The 20,625-nt window shown below is 45.1% G+C and overlaps 1 long non-coding RNA gene across 1 annotated transcript in view; it reads left to right on the forward strand.

Moving 5' to 3' along the window:
* Positions 1–18,912, forward strand: part of LOC141098478 (uncharacterized) — a 45,719-nt gene extending 26,807 nt beyond the window's left edge. The window contains exons 2-4 of the long non-coding RNA XR_012234251.1: positions 3,947–4,080; positions 17,828–17,911; positions 18,440–18,912. This is a non-coding gene — a long non-coding RNA (uncharacterized lncRNA). The remainder of the gene's footprint in view (positions 1–3,946; positions 4,081–17,827; positions 17,912–18,439) is intronic.
* Positions 18,913–20,625: the final 1,713 nt, after the last annotated feature.

The raw sequence follows: 20,625 nt of genomic DNA on the forward strand, positions 1-20,625 counted from the left end.
GTAAATTGCACAGATCCAGTCAGTCCCACCATTCAACATAAGAGACGCTCTCACAAATCACTTAACCATCTGCTCACTCTTTCTATCCTCCTTCTCCTAGTCGCAGGCGACATTGCTCCCAACCCTGGTCCCCCATGTTATAGAAAGTCAAACCCCCCAACTGCTACACTCAGAAACACCTCTAATCTTATTAATATTCCCTGCATGCCAACTGTCTCTCTTAATTTTGCACTTTGGAATTCTCGCTCAGTGTGTAACAAACTCTCCTTCACGCATGACTTTTTCCTTTCTAATTCTCTCAACCTCCTGGCTCTTACTGAAACCTGGATCCAGCAGTCAGACACTACCGCTGCTGCTGCTCTTTCATACGGGGGACTACACTTCTCTCATACCCCAAGATCAGACAATAGAGCAGGTGGAGGCGTTTAGTCTGCTCCTATCACCAAAATGTACCTTTCAGGTTATCCCACAACTACCCTCACTAGTCTACCCTTCTTTTGAGGTCCATGCCATCAGACTCCACACCCCTTTCTCCATGCGAGTGGCGGTGGTGTATCATCCTCCCGGCCTCTCCCATCAGTTCCTGGATCATTTTGCCACTTCGCTTCCACATTTTCTCTCCTGTGACATCCCTACCCTCATCATGGGAGATTTTAACATCCCCATTGCTCTTCCCCTCTCCCCATCTGCTACTCACCTTTTATCTCTAACCTCCTCGTTTGGTCTTTCGCAGCTTACTAATTCTCCAATGCATGAAGACGGAAACTCCCTCGACTTGGTCTTCTCTCGGCTTTGTGCAGTGGATGATTTTGCCAACTCCCCTCTCCCGCTCTCTGACCATAATCTTCTTTCATTCTCTATCAAGAACTGCCAGGCTGCTCAGGTCACCCCCACTGTCCATACTTTACTTATAGAAACATACAGGCCACTAACACCCAAAAACTTATGAAGAACTTGCAGTCTTCATTGGCCCCTATCTCCTCCCTCTCATGTCCTGATCCTGCATTGAAGCATTACAATGAAACAATTCAAAGTGCCCTGGATGAATTTGCACCCCATATAAATAGAACACCACAACACAGACAGCGACAACCCTGACACACCCTGCAAACACGTTTCCTGCAGCGGTGCTCCAGGTGCGCCGAACGTCTGTGGAGAAAATCCAATCTACACGAAGATTTCATCCATTATAAGTTTATGCTTAGAACATACAACACTGCCCTTCACCTATCCAAACAAACCTATTTCAACACCCTCATCACCTCACTGTCCAATAGCCTTAAACGTCTCTTTGACACTTTTCATTCTCTACTCAACCCAAGAGTACAGGCCCCAACCACGGAGTTCCGAGCTGACGATCTGGCCAATTACTTCAACGAAAAAATTGACCAAATTCGACAGGAAATTATCTCCCAATCACCTCATACCATGCACTATCCTCCCTCCCCCACTGCATCTAGCTCACTCTCTGATTTTGAACCAGTCACAGAAGAAGAAGTAAGCATGCTCCTTGCATCTTCTCACCCAACCACTTGCACCAGTGACCCATTTCTGTCACATCTCCTCCAGTCCCTTTCCCCTGCTGTCACCCCTCACCAAACTAAAATATTTAACTTCTCTCTCTCTTCTGGTATCTTTCCCTCCTCATTTAAGCATGCCATCATACATCCACTACTTAAAAAAACATCCCTCGACTAAAACTGTGCCACTAACTATAGACCTGTCTAATTTTCCCTTCGTCTCTAAACTCCTGGAACGCCTGGGTCCACTCCCGTCGTATCCGCTATCTCTTTGATAACTCTCTTCTTGACCCTCTCCAATCCGGTTTCTGCTCTTTACACTCTACTGAAACTGCCCTCACTAAAGTCTCTAATGATCTACTAACAGCTAAATCAAATGGTCACTACTCCATGCTAATTCTCTTGGATCTCTCTGCAGCATTCGACACTGTGGATCATCAGCTCCTCCTCACTATGCTCCGCTCCATTGGCCTCAAGGACACCGTTCTCTCCTGGTTCTCCTATCTCTCTGACCGCTCCTTTACTGTATCTTTTGCCAGTTCCTCCTCCTCTCACCTTCCCCTTACTGTTGGGGTTCCTCAAGGATCGGTTCTAGGCCCCCTCCTCTTCTCCTTGTACACTGCCCCTATTGGTCAAACAATCAGTAGATTTGGTTTCCAGTACCATCTCTATGCTGATGACACCCAATTATACGCTTCTTCTCCAAACATCACGCCAGCCTTTCTAGAAAACACCGGCAATTGTCTAAACACTGTGTCTAACATCATGTCCTCACTATATCTGAAACTGAACCTGTCAAAGACTGAACTCCTTGTGTTTCCTCCCTCTACTAATGTACCTATACCCGATATTTCCATTTCTGTGTGTGGTTCCACTATTACTCCCCAGCAACATGCCCGCTGTCTTGGGGTTATACTTGACTCCGAGCTTTCCTTTGCCCCCCACATTCAATCGCTGGCTCGCTCTTATCATCTGCACCTCAAAAACATTTCTAGAATTTGACCTTTTCTTACTTTTGACTCTGCAAAAACTCTTACTGTTTCTCTTATTCATTCTCGTCTCGACTATTGTAACTCTCTTCTAATCGGTCTCCCTCTTACCAAACTCTCCCCTCTCTAATCTGTTTTGAATGCTGCAGCCAGGATCATACTCCTCACCAATCGTTACACCGATGCCTCTACCTTGTGCCAGTCATTACACTGGTTACCCATCCACTCCAGAATTCAGGATAAACTTATTACCCTCACCCACAAAGCCCTCCATGGCTCAGTACCACTCTACATCTCCTCCCTTGTTTCAGCATACCACCCTACCCGCGCCCTCCATTCTGCTGATGACCTGAGGTTAGCATCCTCAATAATCAGAACCTCCCACTCTCGTCTCCAAGACTTTACACATGCTACGTCAATTCTTTGGAATGCACTTCCCAGGTCAATATGATTAGTCCCCAATCCATTTATTCAGACTGGCCTATCGCCTCAACACATTAACCTAATCTATCCCTGTGTGGCACAGTCAAAAGTTTTACCATAACCAGGTTCCCGCATCATGTTCTCACATGTTGTATGCATCCTTTAGCCCTCTTTGTCTGTACTGTTACACACTTAACACTATGGCTGGTCCATACAATCAGGCAACTGTTACCACCCACCTTTCGTGTCTACCTCTTTCCTCAAAGACTGTAAGCTTGCGAGCAGGGCCCTCATTCCTCTTGGTATTTGTTATAATCTATGTGATTATTGTTATGCTGTAATGTCTATTGTCTGTACAAATCCCCTCTGAAATGTAAAGTGCTGCGGAATATGTCGGCGCTATAGAAATAAAATTTATTATTATCTCTGAACCAATCTGGCTGTAGAACAGTGAGATGAAAAGCTCTGAGGCAATTTTTATCATGTGCAATCATGTTTTCCATTTTCATAATATTGTTAACCTCTTCCACCCATTTGGCCAAAGTGGGAGCTTTTGTGGATTTCCAGTGACGTGGAATTTACTTAACAGCTTTTAGAAAGGGCCCAAGGATATCTTTCTTTGCCTTTGAGATTGAATCTAGAGTAATGGAAAGTAGGTTTATTCGGGGGGAGGGTGTGACTCTGCTACCAGTGAGACTACCGTAAGGTGAGAAAATTGAAATCCATAAACCACAAACCAATAGGCATTCCCACCATATATGTAACATAGTCCCGGTAGCACCGGCACACCGCCAGCACAAATCCAACACAGAGAGGAAGATCCTATGTCGCACAGTGGGATAATGATATAAGCTAGATAGAATCTTATATTTTTCCTCCTGAACACGGCAAGTAATAGGTAATTTGTGGGAGAGTATGAATGCCATTTGCCAACCCTCCTCTGAAAATTAATTACCCAATTCCCACTCAAAAGGATCATTGCAGCTGTAACTTTGTATATACTTTATATTTTAGGACTGGCTGGGATAGCACGTGTGCAGGGTCCGACGTGCAACAGATATTAAATGCAACAGGATTAAGTACTTGGCAGTTAGACAATGGCATTGAAGCTGATGTTCATCTCTTCTCTTCTTCACACAGTCACACAGGTATTTAATCCATCATCCGTGTGTGCTGTCTGACAAGTGTGAACTGAATCATATGTAGCAAGATTTTTTCATGGTATTTAATCCATCATCCGTGTGTGCTGTCTGACAAGTGTGAACTGAATCATATGTAGCAAGATTTTTTCATGGTATTTAAACCATCACTCCTGTGGTGGTTCTTTCTTTCTTTTTTTTCTGGCTTCTGCTTTAAAGTGTTCAAAGCTATTTATTTTTTTATTTCTTTCACTGTTTTATGGCCTTGTTCAGCATTGATTGTTTACCCTGCATAGTAATGCCTGCTCTGGCCTTGTGGTATTTGGTTAATTACTGATTGCGGCCATTTGGTGCCTGATGCTAGCAGACATTTCATTTCATATATATTTAGCTCTGGCTGGGATAGCACGCGTGCGGGGTCATGCGTGCAACAGATATTAAATGCAACAGGATAAAGTGCTTGGCAGTTAGAGAATGGCATTGAAGCTGATGTTCCGCTCTTCTCTTCTTCACACAGGTATTTAATCCATCATCCGTGTGTGCTGTCTGAGAAGTGTGAACTGAATCAAGTGTAGCCAGATTTTTTCATGTTATTTAATCCATCATCCATGTGTGCTGTCTGACAAGTGTGAACTGAATCATATGTAGCAAGATTTTTTCATGGTATTTAAACCATCACTCATGTGGTGGTTCTTTCTTTTTTTTCTGGTTTCTGCTTTAAAGTGTTCAAAGCTATTTATTTTTTTCTTTCTTTCACTTTTTTATGGCCTTGTTCAGCATTGGTTGTTTACCCTGCATAGTAATGCCTGCTCTGTCCTTGTGCTAATTGGATAATTACTAATTGTGGCCACTTGGTGCCTGATGCTAGCAGACATTTCATTTCATATATATTTAGCTCTGGCTGGGATAGCACGCGTGCAACAGATATTAAGTGCAACAGGATAAAGTGCTTGGAAGTTAGACAGTGGCAGTTGGACAGGAGACAGGTAAGGTGCATAAGTTTTTCATACAAACATGCATCTTGGTCAGTCATACTACATTATGCATTGATTATATCAGTCTGCTGCTTATTTGTTTTAACGTCTGCTTTCTCACAACTCGCCCGCCCTTTAACACATTCTGTGCACTCTCTCCATATCCACCCCTACCTTCTCCCTCTCCCATGTATAACTCTGAGGCTCCACTGACATTCCTTACCCACTCCAAACCATCCAATACCTCCATGCAGCACTCAAAACGTTCATACAAATCATCCCACCACCTGCTCTTTTTGTTTTTTCTCCTTTTACTAGTTGCAGGCGACATCTCCCCCAACCTTGGGCCTCCCTCCACCAGCATACATTACTCTCCTCCACCTGCATATGGAAACCCTGCTAATTTTATTAACATTCAGTGCATGCCTTCTCCTATCGCTCTCTGGAATACACAGACTGTGTGTAACAAACTAACTTACATTCACTATTTTTTCCTCTCTAATTCCCTTAACCTTCTGGCTATTACAGAAACCCGGATCCAGCATTCAGACACCACCGCTGCTGCCACTGTCTCGTTTGGTGGGCTGAAATTTTCACATACTGCCAGACCTGAGAACAGACAAGGTGGAGGTGTTGGTTTGCTCCTTTCATCACAATGTGCTTTCCAGGTCATCCCCCCGGTTCCCTTACTTACATTTCCTTCCTTTGAAGTCCACGCCGTCAGACTCTTTAAGCTCTTCTCCTTACGAGTGGCAGTTGTTTATCGCCCTCCACGCTCCTCCCCCTAGTTTCTAGACCACTTCACCACCTGGCTTACTCACTTTCTATCCTGTGACATCCCCATCCTCATCATGGGAGACTTGAAAATCCCCATCAATGATCCCCTCTCCCAATCTGCCTCTAATCTTCTTTCTCTAACTTCTTCATTCGGCCTCTCACAGTTTACCAATTCTCCTACACATGAGGACAGGAATACTTTGGACCTGGTTTTCTCCTGTCCCGGCTCACTGCACGACTTTGCTAACTCCCCTCTCGCGCTCTCGGACCACAACCTTCTTTCCTTCTCTGTCAAGAATCGTCTCCTCACCTGGGACACCCCCACTTACCACACTTATCAGAATACACGCACCATTAATACCCAGCATCTTATGGACAATCTCCACACATCTTTAGCCCCCATCTTCTCTCTCTCCTGTCCAGACTTAGCATTGTCACACTTCAATAATACACTGAAGAATGCCCTAGATGAAGCAGCACCTTCTACACGCAGAAAGACCCGACACAGACAACGGCAGCCCTGGCACACAATGCAAACACGCTTTCTTCAGTGCTGCTCAAGGTGTGCAGAGCGGCAGTGGAGAAAATCTCTCTTAGCAGAAGACTTTGTCCACTATAAGTTCATGCTTAAAACCTATAATTCTGCCCTTCATCTGGCCAAACAATCCTACTTCACCACCCTCATCACTTCACTATCCAACAACCCAAAACGACTTTTTGAAAACTCCCTCCTGAAACCTAAAGTACAGGCCCCCATCACCAACCTCAGTGGTGAGGATCTGGCCACTTACTTTCTAGAAATAAATCAACCACATCCATCAGGATATCTAAGCCCAATCTCCTCAGTGCCTGGATCCCCTTCCCTGCCGCACCTCAAGCTCACTAGACATCTTTGAGCCTGTTTCAGAAGAAGTTTCCAAGTTCCTCACTTCTGCTCGGCCTACAACCTGCAACAGTGACCCCATTCCTTTACATCTCCTGCAGTCTCTCTCACCGTGGTCACCACTCACCTGACTAAAATATTTAACCTCTCTTTCTTCAGGTATATTTCCATCCTCATTTAAACATGTCATCATAACCCGTTTACTTAAAAAGCCATCCCTGGATCAGAACTGCATTGCTAACTATAGACCTGTCTCTAACCTTTCCTTCATCTCTAAACTCCTGGAATGCTTGGTCCACTCCCGTCTAATCCGCTATCTCTCGGATAACTCTCTTCTTGACCCCTTACAATCTGGTTTCTACTATTTACACTCCACTGGAACTGCCCTCACTAAAGTCTCTAATGATCTAATAACAGCTAAATCGAAAGGTCATTGCTCCCTGCTGATTCTCCTGGATCTCTCTGCTGCATTTGATACTGTGGATCACCAGCTCCTCCTCACTATGCTCCGCTCTATAGGCCTCAAGGACACAGCCCTCTCCTGGTTCTCTCCTACCTCTCTGACCGCTCCTTCACTGTATCTTTTGCTGGCTCCTCTTCCTCTCCTCATCCCATTACCATCGAGGTCCCGCAGGGCTCAGTCCTAGGCCCCCTCCTCTTCTCTCTATACACTGCCCCATTGGAAAAACAATCAGATTTGGGTTTCAGTATCATCTCTATGCTGATGACACCGAATTATACACTTCTTCCCCTGACATCACCCCTACCCTAATTCAAAATACCAAGGATTGTCTGTCTGCTGTCTCTAACATCATGTCCTCCCTCTATCTGAAACTAAATCTCTCCAAAACTGAACTACTAACCTCACTCTACATAACATCGAAATAACCCTGGAGGGTTCAACCATAACTCCCAAGCAGCATGCCCACTGTCTTGGGGTCATATTCGACACCGAACTTTCTTTAACTCCCTATATCCAATCACTCACTCGCTCTTGTCACCTGCATCTTAAAAACATCTCCAGAATCCGACCTTTTCTCACCTTTGAAACTGCTATTTATTGTCTGTACATGTCCCCGCTTAATTGTAAAGTGCTGTGGAATATGTTGATATGTTGGTGCTATATAAATAAAAATTATTATTATATACACATTTAAAGTTTAGCACAAGGACCTACTTGAGTGATTAAGATCCCAAACAAAGTTAGTTAATCCATTCCTTTATACTAGTCAGAGAGATGTGACACTTTATAAATTACTTGAGCTGGAAATATGCCAGCCATGAAAGACGCCTACCTGTACAAGAGACAACAAGCTCTGTAAAGGAAGGAATGCTACACAGGAATTAATGTAAAGTGGAATGAAAAAAATAAATTGTAAGCTTTCCTCTAAAATGTTGCTTTAGCCACAATGTTTTCACTTTTACAATGAACCCCAAGAAAATGGACCCCAAAATGTGTTACCTAGTTTCTTCTGAGTGTGCCGATACCCCAAATGCGGTCAGAGAATTCTATTTAGAAGAACGGCAGGGCTCAGAAGGAAAGGAGCACCATATGAATTTTGGGAAACAAATTTGGCCGAAATAGAGGGCGCCATGTCTCATTTGCAAAGTCCCTAAGGTGCTTAAAAAGCAGAAACCCTATAAAAAATTACCTCCATTTTGTTAACTACACCACTACGGATTTTATCCCTGAGCATAGTGACCGGTTTGAGCCTACAGATACTACACAGAATTTGATAAAATTTGGTTGTCATATTGAACACTTGAATTTTTTTTATTTTTACGAAAATGTTCCTTTATCCCCAAATTTTTCACTGTTACAAGAGAAAACACAAAAGAGTAGTCCCAAAGTTTGTTACCCATTTTCTTCTGAGACCAGCAATACACCACATGTAGTCAAAAAGTATTATTTGGACATACAGCAGGGCTCAGAACAGAAGAAACGACATTAGGCATTTGGAATATAAATTTGGCTGCAATAGATTGCAGACACCAAGTCTCATTTGCAAAGCCCCCTGAATACCAAAATAGGAGAAACCCCCACTAGTGATCCAACTTTGGAAACTAAACCCATCAAGGAATTAATCTAGGGTTGCCTTGAGCATGTTAAACCCATAGGTGCTTCAATGAACTTATTAAATTGTAGTTGTGAAATTGAAAATTACATTTTTTTCTGCTAAAATGTTTTGGAACCAAATTTGTTGTTTTTACAATGGATAATAGGAGAATAGGATGCTATAATTTTTATGCAATTTCTTCCTATACTACTCCAAATATGGTCAAAAACTTCAGTTTGGGCAGAAAAAAAGGGGTGCCATTTGAATTTTAGAGTATAAATTTGTCTGGAATATATTGTGAATGCCATGTTGCATTTGCAAAGCCACTGACATGCCAAAAAAGCATACACACCCCACAAATGACCCTATTTTGAAACCTAGACCCCTCAAAGAATTAATCTAGTGGTGTACTGAGCATTTTTTTTACCTACAGATGATTCGCAAAACTTTATAACATTTACATGTGAAAATAAAAAATTACTTTTCCACTAAATTACTGTTTTAGCACCAAATTTATAATTTACACAAGGGACCTCAGAAATAGACCCCATACTTTTTATGCAACAAAAATGGACCCTATAATTTGAAAATGGACCCCATAATTTGTTATGCAATTTTTACTGAACATGACAGTACACCACATGTTGTACACTACTGTTTAAGCATATGGTAGGGATCAAATGGGAAGGAGAACTGCTTGGCTTTTAAGAACACAGATATCGCTTGAACAGATAGTAGGCTCCATCAACCGAGCCCCTGAAGTGCCAAAACAGCAAAATCCCCCCACAAGTGACCCCATTTTGGAAACTAGACTACTCAAGGAATTCAACTATGGGTGTACTGGGCATTTTTATCTTACAGGTGATTCACAAAACGTTATAACATTTCAATATAAAAACAAAAAAAAATATTTTTTTCCACTACTGGTTTAGCACCAATTTTATAATTTACACAAAGTGTAGTAGGAGAAAATGGACCTCATAATTTGTTATACAACCTTTACCAAACCTGGCAGTATTCCATATGGGATCGGATGGGAAGAAACGCTCTTGGCATTTAGAAAGCAGGTTCTGTTTGAACAGCCAAATCAGTGAGATGGAAGATCAGCAGAAATCCCATAGGTGCATTATAAAATTTTACTACATTGGGACATGAAAATGTAATTTTACCACAAAAATGTCAATTTTTTTATTACCTGCAAATTTGTCAGTTTCACAAAGGTTAATAGGAGAAACTGGACCCAGCAAGGTCTCCTGAAGGCAGTGATGCCCTGTATGTTGTCAGAAACTACTGTTACAGCACAGATCAGGACTGAGACAGCAAAAGCGCGATTTGGATAGACTAGTTAATGGACAACATTTGCGGAGCCCCTAAGGTGCCAGAACAGCAGAAAAAAACAACAGTGACGCCATTGTACAAATTACACCTATCAATGAAATAATCTACAGCTGCAGTGACTATTTTGTAATATCCACACGATGCTTTATTCAGGAGAATTACAAATAAAGCAGTTTAGTGTCCATACATTTTGCCCAGCTTGCTCCTGGCAACGTACCCAGTAAATTAATAATCTGGCTCACCCCACTACAATAATGCCAAACATATGACTGGTTACTATGGTTTAGGCATAGTGGGGCTCAGAAGGAGAGGGCATTTGCATTTTAGAGCTCATATTTCACTGGATTTTTTTTGAGGCGGTGTTGGAGATGTGTAGCTTTTCCAGAGTCTTTGTTCTACCGGTAACATGGGAATCCCTATATTTCCAGTAACAGATGATAGACCTGAGCGGGGGTTAGTTTTGTGCTGGATAAGTTAGGGTGTTTATTGATATTTTGGGGTACATAACATTTTTTGATCGCTTCCAATATAAGCCTGGGATCAAGTTCTTGTGTATTACGCTGAGCACTTACGGGGAGGTTTTCGTCTTAATCCCCCAAAAATGCGATTTAGTCCTCCAACGGAACCATCCACCATAATGTGGCAGATGGAGATACCTTGGAGTCCATTTGGTGTCTGTTCTGGTGGTATCTTTCTATTTAGGCATGCACAGAACTGTCCAGAAGAAGCAGAGTTAGCAGCTCACCTTTTCAGTTCAATATAGTGGGAGCATGGAATGTTTGTCCTGACAAGACAAAGAAATATCCAGGCAAATAGGTGAATTCCAGCTCCACTTAAAATAATGATGATACTTTATTGAAAAGAATTAAAATACATAATCCATGAGATCATCTTGGGGAAGATGGATCAAGGATTAACAGACATGCTGTAACGCGTTTCAGACACACACTGGAGTCCTTTGTCAAAACTAGCCTGCACTAGCGTAAAGGATCCTTAGTCTTGCAGTGAATTAAGTGCAGGTTAGTAGAGAATCACATTTCGTGATGGAACATGGATCAATGAATAAATAAAATCAATTAACTTATGATAAAATTAAAACCATATTAACCATAACAAAACATATATTGAAAAACATACAAAGAGCAAAATCTTCATGTTTTAATAATGAAACCTGATTTCTCTACGCATTGTAGATGCAAAAGGCTTGACTAGTAAGTGGGTGTCTCCTACGTTCCCCTCTCCAAGCGGATCTTGTAACTTTCTCAACTGCAAAGATTTGATGATGGGTAATGAAATGATTAGATGCATGTGATACCTTGCGGTTGGTACAGGCAACACTGTCTGTAAAGTGTTCTGAAATGCTAACTTAAGTTTGCATGAAGTCCATCCAAAATACATCATCTTAGACTGTGAACAATTTATAACATAGATGACAGCATGGATGATACAACTGATATATTGTTTAACCCCTTAGTGACAGAGCCAATTTGGTACTTCATGACCAGGCCAATTTTTACAATTTTGATCACTGCCACTTTATGAGGTTATAGCTCTGTAACACTTCACCGAATCCCACTGATTCTGAGATTGTTTTTTGTGAAACATTGTACTTCATGTTAGAGGTAAAATTTATTTGATATAACTGGTGTTTATTTTTGAAAAAATTGGAAATTTGGCAAAAATTTTGAAAATTTTGCAATTTTCAAACTTAATTTTTGTACACTTAAATCAGAGAGTGGTGTCACACAAAATAGTTAATATATAATATTTTCCACATGTGTACTTTACATCAGCACAATTTTGGAAACAATTTTTTTTTCTTAGGACGTTATAATGGTTAAAAGTTGACCAGCGATTTCAAAATTTACAAAACCATTTTTCTTAGAGACAGCTTACATTTGAAGTGAGTTTGGGGGGGTCAATATAAGAGAAAATACCCAAAAGTGACACCATTCTAATAACTGCACCACTCAAGGTACGCAAAACCACATTCAAGAAGTTTATTAACCCTTCAGGTGCCCCAGAAGTACTAAAGCAATGTGGAAGGAAAAAATGAGAATTTCACTGTTTTCACAAAAAATTTACTTTGGAACCAATTTTTTATTTTTACAAGGGTATCAGGAGAAAATGAACGACAACATTTGTTGTGCAATTTCTCCCAAGTATGCTGATGCCTCATATGTGGGGAAAAGCCACTGTTTAGGTGCATGGCAGGGCACTGTTTGACTTTTTGAATGCAAAATTGGCTGGAAACAATGGTGGCACCATGTCACGTTTGGAGACCCCCTTAGGTACCCAAACAATGGAACCCCCCAATTCTAATTCCAACCCTAACCCCAACACACCCCTAACCCCAACTCTAACCATAGCCACAAACCTAACCCTAATACACCCCTAACCATAATCCCAACCCTAATCAAACTTTAACTTTAGCCCAACCCTAATGTCAGGGTTATGTCACCAATTTGTCAGGGTTATAACCCATATACCAATTTGTCATGGAAACCCCACAACTTTTATTATCAGATTCAGTTCAGGTTAGGAACTTGCAGCTCCCTGGCATCTCCCTTACCCTCAGGTCAGTCAGGATAAGTAGTCACCGGAAAGGCTGCCTTGTCATGTACTGGCTACCGAGCATTCTGCAGTGAGGGCAGTATGTATATCACCAATCCCACGCAGGGAATAGACACATAACCTCCGATCCGTCACTACCAGGTTTCCCCAATACCATCAGGATGCTAAGGTGCCACCAGTTCATTTGATATCAAAACCTATATCGGGCCAGGAACCAACCCAAAAGAACAGAACAGAGTACATGTCGGTTCGATCATAGAGCAAAGGAATCAAACCAGTAAATTTAGTTTACTCCTGAAAATAAAGGTAGTGTTTACAAAAATACAAAGATATTATACATTTCTATAGCGCCATTTATTACATGGCACTTTACATGTGAAAAGGGGCAAATATAGACAAGTACAATAAACATGAGCAATACAAGACACACACAAGTACAGAAGGAGAGCGGACCCTGCCCGCAAGGGCTCACAGTCTACAGGGGATGGGTGAGGATACACTAGGAAAGGGTAGAGCTGGTCGTGCGGCAGTTCAGTAGACTGAGCATCATTGCAAGTTGTAGACTTGTCGGAAGAAGTGGGTCTTCAGGTTCTTTTTGAAGGTTTCCATGGTAGGCGAGAGTCTGATGTGTTTGTGTAGAGTTCCAGAGTATGGGGGAGGCACAGGAGAAGTCTTGTATGCGGTTGTGGGAAGAAGAGATAAGAGGGGAATAGAGAAGGAGATCTTGAGAGGATCGAAGGTTGCATGTGGGTGCGTACTGGAAGACCATGTCACAGATGTATGGAGGAGACAGGTTGTGGATGGCTTTGTATGTCATAGTTAGGGTTTTGAACAGGAGCCTCTGGACGATAGGAAGCCAATGAAGGGCTTGGCAGAGAGGAGAGGCTGGGGAATAACGAGGAGACAGGCAGGACCGTATTTGCCATTAGGCACTGGAGGCCCATGCCTAAGGTGGGGCTTAGCAGGGGGCGGCACCTGAGCAATTTTTTTTTTTGGTCTGGGGGTCAGCCCTCCCCCTCATTCACAACCCCCCCATCGCCACCCCCCTGCAATCATACTCCCCTCCTCCAGGCTCCAGCAGTGCCTGTTGCAGCTCCAATGGTCCTGCACGGCTGCGCCAATATCTGTCTTCCTGTGTCAGTGTGTGGTCACATGGTACCGCTCATTAAGGCATGAATATGGATGCCCATATTCATGATCTTGATGAGCGGTACCACGTGACCGCACGCTAACACAAACAGGAAGTTCAAGATACCGTCACCTCCTGGCTAGACATGGGGACAGTCAGACTACATATGCAATCACATGATGCAGCAGCAGCAGGAGCAGGGACCAGATCGCGCCAGACAGGTGAGCTGGAAGGAGAATTGGAGCCGGGGGGAAGACTGAGCAGCGGGGGGGATGAGCACCAGGGGGGCAATGATCCAGGGGGAGAATGGGGGATGGGGGGAGAATGGGGGCCGGCGAGACTGAGCAGCGGGGAGAGGAATGAACCGGGGGAGGGGGGATGACTGAGCAGCGGGGGGGATGAGCGCAGGCGGGGCAATGATCCAGGGGGAGAATGGGGGCCGGAGGATACTGAGCAGCGGGGCAGATAAGCGCCGGGGGGTAATGATCCAGGGGGAGAATGGGGGAGACTGAGCAGCAGGGAGGATGAGCGCCAGGGTGGTCAATAATCCAGGGGGAGAATGGGGGCCAGGAGGATACTGAGCAGTGGGGGGATAAGCGCCGGGGGGCAGTGATCCAGGGGGAGAATGGGGGGGAATGGGGATACTGAGCATCAGGGGATGAGCACAGGGGAATGAGTGCCAGGGGGCAATGATACAGGGGGAGAATGAGCAGCGGGGAGAGGAATGAACAGGGGGGATGAGCGCCAGGGGGAGAACAGGGGATGGGGGGAGACTGAGCAGCAGGGGGAATGCGCGCCGGGGGGCAATGATCAAGGGGAGAATGGAGGCCGGGGGAGATTGAGCAGCGGGGGGTGGATGAGCACGGGGCAATGATCCAGGGGGAGAATGAGCAGCGGGGAGGATAAGCGCAGGGGGAATGAGCACCTGGGGGAGCAATAATCCAGGGGGAGAATGGGGGCTGGGGGGATACTGAGCATCGGGGGGATGAGCGTGGGGGGAATGAGCACCAGGGGGGCAATGATCCAGGGGGAAAGAGCGCTGGGGGGGCAATGATCCAGGGGGAGAATGGGGGCTGGAAGAGAATGAGCAGCGGTGGGAATGAGCACCGGGGGCAATTATCCAGGGGGAGAATGGGGGCCGGGGGGATGAGTGCCAGGGGCAATGATCCAGGGGGAGAATGGGGGGAGAATGGGGGCCGGGGGAGACTGAGCAGTGGGGAGGTTGAGCGTGGGGGGAATGAGTGCCGGGGGAATGAGCCAGGGGGAGACTGAGCAGCGGGGTGGAGAATGAGCGCTGGGGGGGATGAGCACTGGGGGGGCAATGAGCAGCAGGGTGGAGAATGAGCACTGGGTGGGATGAGCCAGGCGGAGAATGAGCTGAGCTCCGGGGGCAATGAGCCAGGGGGAGACTGAGCAGCGGGGTGGAGAATGAGCACAGGGGGCCATGAGCCCGGGGGAGAATGGGGAGACTAAGCTGCGGGGTGGAGAATGAGCACTGGGGGGAGGGAATGAGCCGGGGGAGATTGAGCAGCAGGGTGGAGAATGAGCACCGAGGGGCATTGAGCCAGGAGGAGACTGAGCAGCGGGGTGGAGAATGAGCGCTGGGGGAATGAGCCAGGGGAGACAGAGCAGCGGGGTGGAGAATGAACGCGGGGGGAATGAGCACCGGGGGGAGCATTGAGCCAGGGGGAGAACGAGGGGAGAATGGGGGCCGGGGGAAACTGAGCAGCGAGGTGGAGAATGAGCCCTGGGGGGCAATGAGCCAGTGGGAGACTGAGCAGCGGGGTGGAGAATGAGCGCTGGGAGGAATGAGCGCTGGGGTACAATGAGCCAGTGGGAGACTGAGTAGCGGGGTGGAGAATGAGCGCTGGGAGGAATGAGCACTGGGGGGCATTGAGCCAGGGGGAGACTGAGCAGCAGGGTGGAGAATGAGAGCTGGGGGGAATGAGCCAGGGGGGACTGAGCAGCGGGGTGGAGAATGAGCGCCGGGGGGGCAATGAGCCAGGGGGAGACAGCAGTGTGGTGGAGAATGAGCGTGGAGAATGAGCCGGGGGAATGAGCCCGGTGGAGAATGGGTGCCAGGGTGGAATGAGCAGCGGGGGTGGGGGGAAATGAGCCGGGTAGAGAATGAGCACCTGAATAACAGGCCAGATTAACCCCCGCCCAGAATATACCCAGGGTTAAAGTGGCCTAGGCCAGTTTATACCCCTCTGGGCCAGGATATAGCCCAGATGCTGTAGATTGGATTTTTCATGCTTTTGAGAACCATCAAAAACGGGGCCCCAGACAGCACACGGGGGGACAGAGACAGCAAACGGGGCCTCAGACAGCGCACAGGGGGCAGAGACAGCGCACAGGGGGCAGAGACAGCGCACAGGGGGCAGAGACAGCGCTGCCTCTTACCCTTTTGTGTGCTGTCGCTGTCCCCTGTGCGTTGCCTGGGGCCACTATGTGTTGCCTCTGCCCCCTGTGCGCTGCCTGGGGCCCCCCGTGTGCTGCCTGGGGCCCTGTGTGCGGCATGGCCGGGGCCCCATTTTTGATGGTTCTCAAAAGCGTGAAAAATCCAATCTACAGCAGCTGGGGGGAGGGGGAATGAGCCGGGTGGAGAATGAGCGGCGGGGAATGAGCCCAGCAGGGGAGATGAGAATGAGCCCGGGGGTAGATAAATGAAGAGGTTGAACGAGACATGACATCACAATTCTTTTTTTTTTTTGGTAAATACCGTATATACTCACGTATAAGCCGAGATTTTCAGGGGGGAGCAGGGTTGTCAGATCACACTGACCCCCCTGACGTGTCTCTGCAGCCCCCCTGCTTGTCCCACGGTCTCCTTTCCTTCCTACTGCGGTCAAATGGTACCGCTCATTAAAGTGATGAATATGCACATATTTATGACTTTAATGAGCGGTACCACGTGACCACTGAAGGAAAGGAGACCGTAGGAGAATGGGGCTGCAGAGACCACGCCAGGTGGAGTTAAGTATATGCTATATTCACCTGTCGCGGTTCCAACGCTGCTCGCCGCTGTCTGCCCGCCAGGTCACTGTCAGTCACTGACAGAGGGACTCGGCGGGCAGACACAGCCAAGCAGCGGTGGAACCGGGACATGCGAATATATCAGGTGCCGGGTCCTGAGCCAGCGGTGACACCTGTCCCCCATAGAGCGCTGGTGTCTGCCTGCTCAGCACATTGGCACCTGACCCCCAGCGACGAGAGGTGAGTATGTTTTTTTAATACCTGCAGTAGCGGCAGCAGCAATATATGGGGGCATAATTTATGGGGCATCTTATGTGGGCATATTCAATGGAGCATCTTATGAGGGCAGCATATGGAAGCATATTCAATGGAGCATCATATGAGGGCAGCATATGGGGGCATATTCAGTGGAGCATCTTATCGGGGCATATTCAGTGGAGCATCTTATGGGGGCATATTCAGTGGAGCATCTTATGGGGCAGCATATGGGGCATAATCTATGGAGCATCTTATGGGGCCTATTCTATGGAACATTTTATGGGGCAGCATATGGGGCATAATCTATGGAACGTCTTATGGGGCCATAACCTTTATGGAGCAGCATATGGGGCATATTATTCTATGGAGCATCTTATGGGGCCATTATTAACCTTTGTGCAGCATTATATGGGGCGTATTTTGTATGGAGCATCTTATGGGGCCTATCATGAACTCTATGGAGTATTATATGGGGCTCCTGATTCAATATGGCTATTCAAAAACATTTAACCTACTGATGTCTCAATTAATTTTACTTTTATTGGTATCTATTTTTATTTTTGAAATTTACCAGTAGCTGCTGCATTTTCTACCCTATGCTTATACGCGAGTCAATAAGTTTTCCCAGTTTTTTGAGGCAAAATTAAGGGGGGCGGCTTATAATCGAGTATATACGGTAATCCTCCAATGTCTGCTGGACATGGTATGGGGAAAGTTTATAGTTCAGTTAGTACAGACACCATACTTCTTGCTGTTAACCAGTTAATGTTTTTTTGCCACCTCACTGCAGTGTCAAAAGAGGAAGACAGAGAGACAGGCAGCAACATCGCATCAGAGAGCTCTTGACCTCGAAACAGAAGATCCTCAGATCCTGGTATTGTGACATAATATTAAGAATAATATTTATTCATTGATATTGCGCTATTGTGCTTGAAAAACTCCAACACAATTGGACAGACGTGGATCCGTAGCTTTCTGAGTCAAATAACATGTATGTCCATGGAGACGGATCTGTACAGATCCGTGAAAAAAAAACAGATCTGAGAAATCAGCATTTCAATTGATATATAATAAAGCCTAACGACTATGGTGGATCTTAACCCTTTATCACTCCAGCTCTATTTCCCGCAGAGTGCCACCTCCTTCACTGACCGCCTCCATGGTGTGTTTCCTTTTAGAAAAATGAGCTGTAAGTCGATCCATAAGAGGTGGCACTGAGTGGGTATAGAGCTGGAGTAACAGACCTACTCCCCCATTTGCATATGTATGCAAACCGATTTCAGATGAATGGACTGAACATGTAAAATATTGCTGGAATTGTCTTTGAAAGAGCTACATGGTAAGACAGGATGTTGAGAAGGCTGAACTTTTAAATTCCTATTTTGCATCTGTTTTCTCTCAGAAAGGAAATGTAACATCAACTGTTCTTCACTGTCCTAAGGGAATAGAAGAATAGAAGAATCCAGGATATCTATAAACAGAAAGATAGTGAGGAAACACTTAGCTAACCTAAATGAATTCAAGTCTCCAGGTCCAGATGAATTACACCCCAGAGTACTGAAGGAAATAGCAGAAGAAATTTTTGAACCCCTCTCCATAATCTTTGAAAATTCTTGGAGAACAGGAGAAGTCCCAGAAGACTGGAGAAGAGCAAATGTTGTTCCTATCTTCAAAAAGGGGAAGAAGGTGGACCCAGGCAACTATAGGCCGGTGAGTCTGACTTCTATACCAGGAAAGATCTTTGAACAAATAATTAAACAACATGTATGTCAGTACCTGGATAAGAATGAAGTGATTAAACAGAGTCAGCATGGGTTTGTAACTAATAAGTCATGTCAGACTAACTTAATTTCCTTCTATGACGGAATCACTGATTGGGTGGATCAAGGAAATGCTGTAGATATAGTATATCTTGACTTCAGCAAAGCATTTGACAAAGTATCTCATACAATCCTTATTGAAAAAATGGCTAAGTATGGAATGGACAAGGCAACTGTTAGGTGAATTCATAACTGGCTTAGTGATCGGACCCAAAGAGTGGTCATAAATGGCTGCACATCCAGTTGGAAGAATGTCTCAAGTGGGGTACCACAGGGCTCTGTCCTGGGCCCTGTATTGTTTAACATCTTTATCAACGATTTAGATGAAGGAATTGAGGGTAAACTGATTAAATTTGCTGATGACACAAAGCTAGGAGGGATAGCTAATACTAGAGAAGAGAGAGGATTCAAGAAGATATAAATAAACTGGAGAAGTGGGCAGCAACTAACAGAATGGTTTTTAACAGGGAGAAATGCAAAGTACTACATCTGGGCAATAAAAATGAAAAAAGCATATACAGAATGGGAGGAATAGGGCTAAGTGACAGCACATGTGAAAAAGACTTGGGTATACTAATAGATCACAGACTGAATATGAGTCAACAGTGTGATGCAGCAGCAAAAAAGGCAAATGCAATTCTAGGATGTATTAACAGAAGCATACAGTCGAGATCACGTGAAGTCATTATTTCCCTCTACTCCTCTTTGGTCAGACCTCATCTGGAATACTGTGTCCAGTTTTTGGCACCACATTTTAAAAAAGACATCAACAAACTGGAGCAAGTTCAGAAAAGAGCAACCAGAATGGCGACCGGTCTGCAAACCCTGTCTTATGAGGAAAGGTTGTAGGATTTGGGAATGTTTAGTTTGCAAAAGAGAAGACTGAGAGGAGACTTAATAGCTGTCTACAAATATCTAAAGGGCTGTCACATTGTAGAAGGATCAACTTTATTCTCATTTGCACAAGGAAAGACTAGAAGCAATGGGATGAAACTGAATGGGAGGAGACACAGATTAGATTATTAGAAAAAACTTTTTGACAGTTAGAGTGATCAATGAGTGGAACAGGCTGCCACGAGAAGTGGTGAGTTCTCCTTCAATGGAAGTCTTCAAACAGAGGCTGGACAGACATCTGACTGGGATGATTTAGCAAATCATGCTTTGAGCAGGGGGTTGGACCAGATGGCCCAGGAGGTCCCTTTCAACTCTACGATTCTATGATACACATAGATTCGGACCTCTTATTCATTCCCTATGGGACTTGCGAACATGTTCGACACTTGCTGTTTTGCACTTGCGGTGAGACGAAAAAACACAGCTAGCAGCGTTTTTTTTCCGTTGCTCCAAGTACCGCATTTGCGGGATTGTGACAAAACCGCAAGTGCCGCACATGACCGCAAGTCCCATAGAGAATGAATGAGGCCGAATGCAGTGTTGCTATAAGTGATCCATTACGTGGCAGATGCGAAAAAACTGCCGGACCTGCAACGAATGGCAAAAATCACTGCTGTGAAAGTAGCCTAAGTTACTGCCGACAGTGTCTGCATTAGTCATACTCGCCAATGGGGGGGAGGCGGTACGAAAAGTGCTTAGGGCAGCACAAACTCTAAATAAGGCCCTGGAGACAGGTGGATTAGAAAAGATATCAGAAAAGGAGACAAAATACAGTATGTTCAAAGAGTAACAAATAAAAGGGATTAAAATTAGAAACTTACTACATCTCAGTCACTGGTATGATGTGTCGATGAGGGAGAGGGGAGCCTTCCCA

Source organism: Dendrobates tinctorius, unplaced genomic scaffold, assembly GCF_039654945.1.
Source record: "Dendrobates tinctorius isolate UK_male_01 unplaced genomic scaffold, ASM3965494v1 ptg000092l, whole genome shotgun sequence".
Lineage (NCBI taxonomy): Eukaryota > Metazoa > Chordata > Amphibia > Anura > Dendrobatidae > Dendrobates > Dendrobates tinctorius.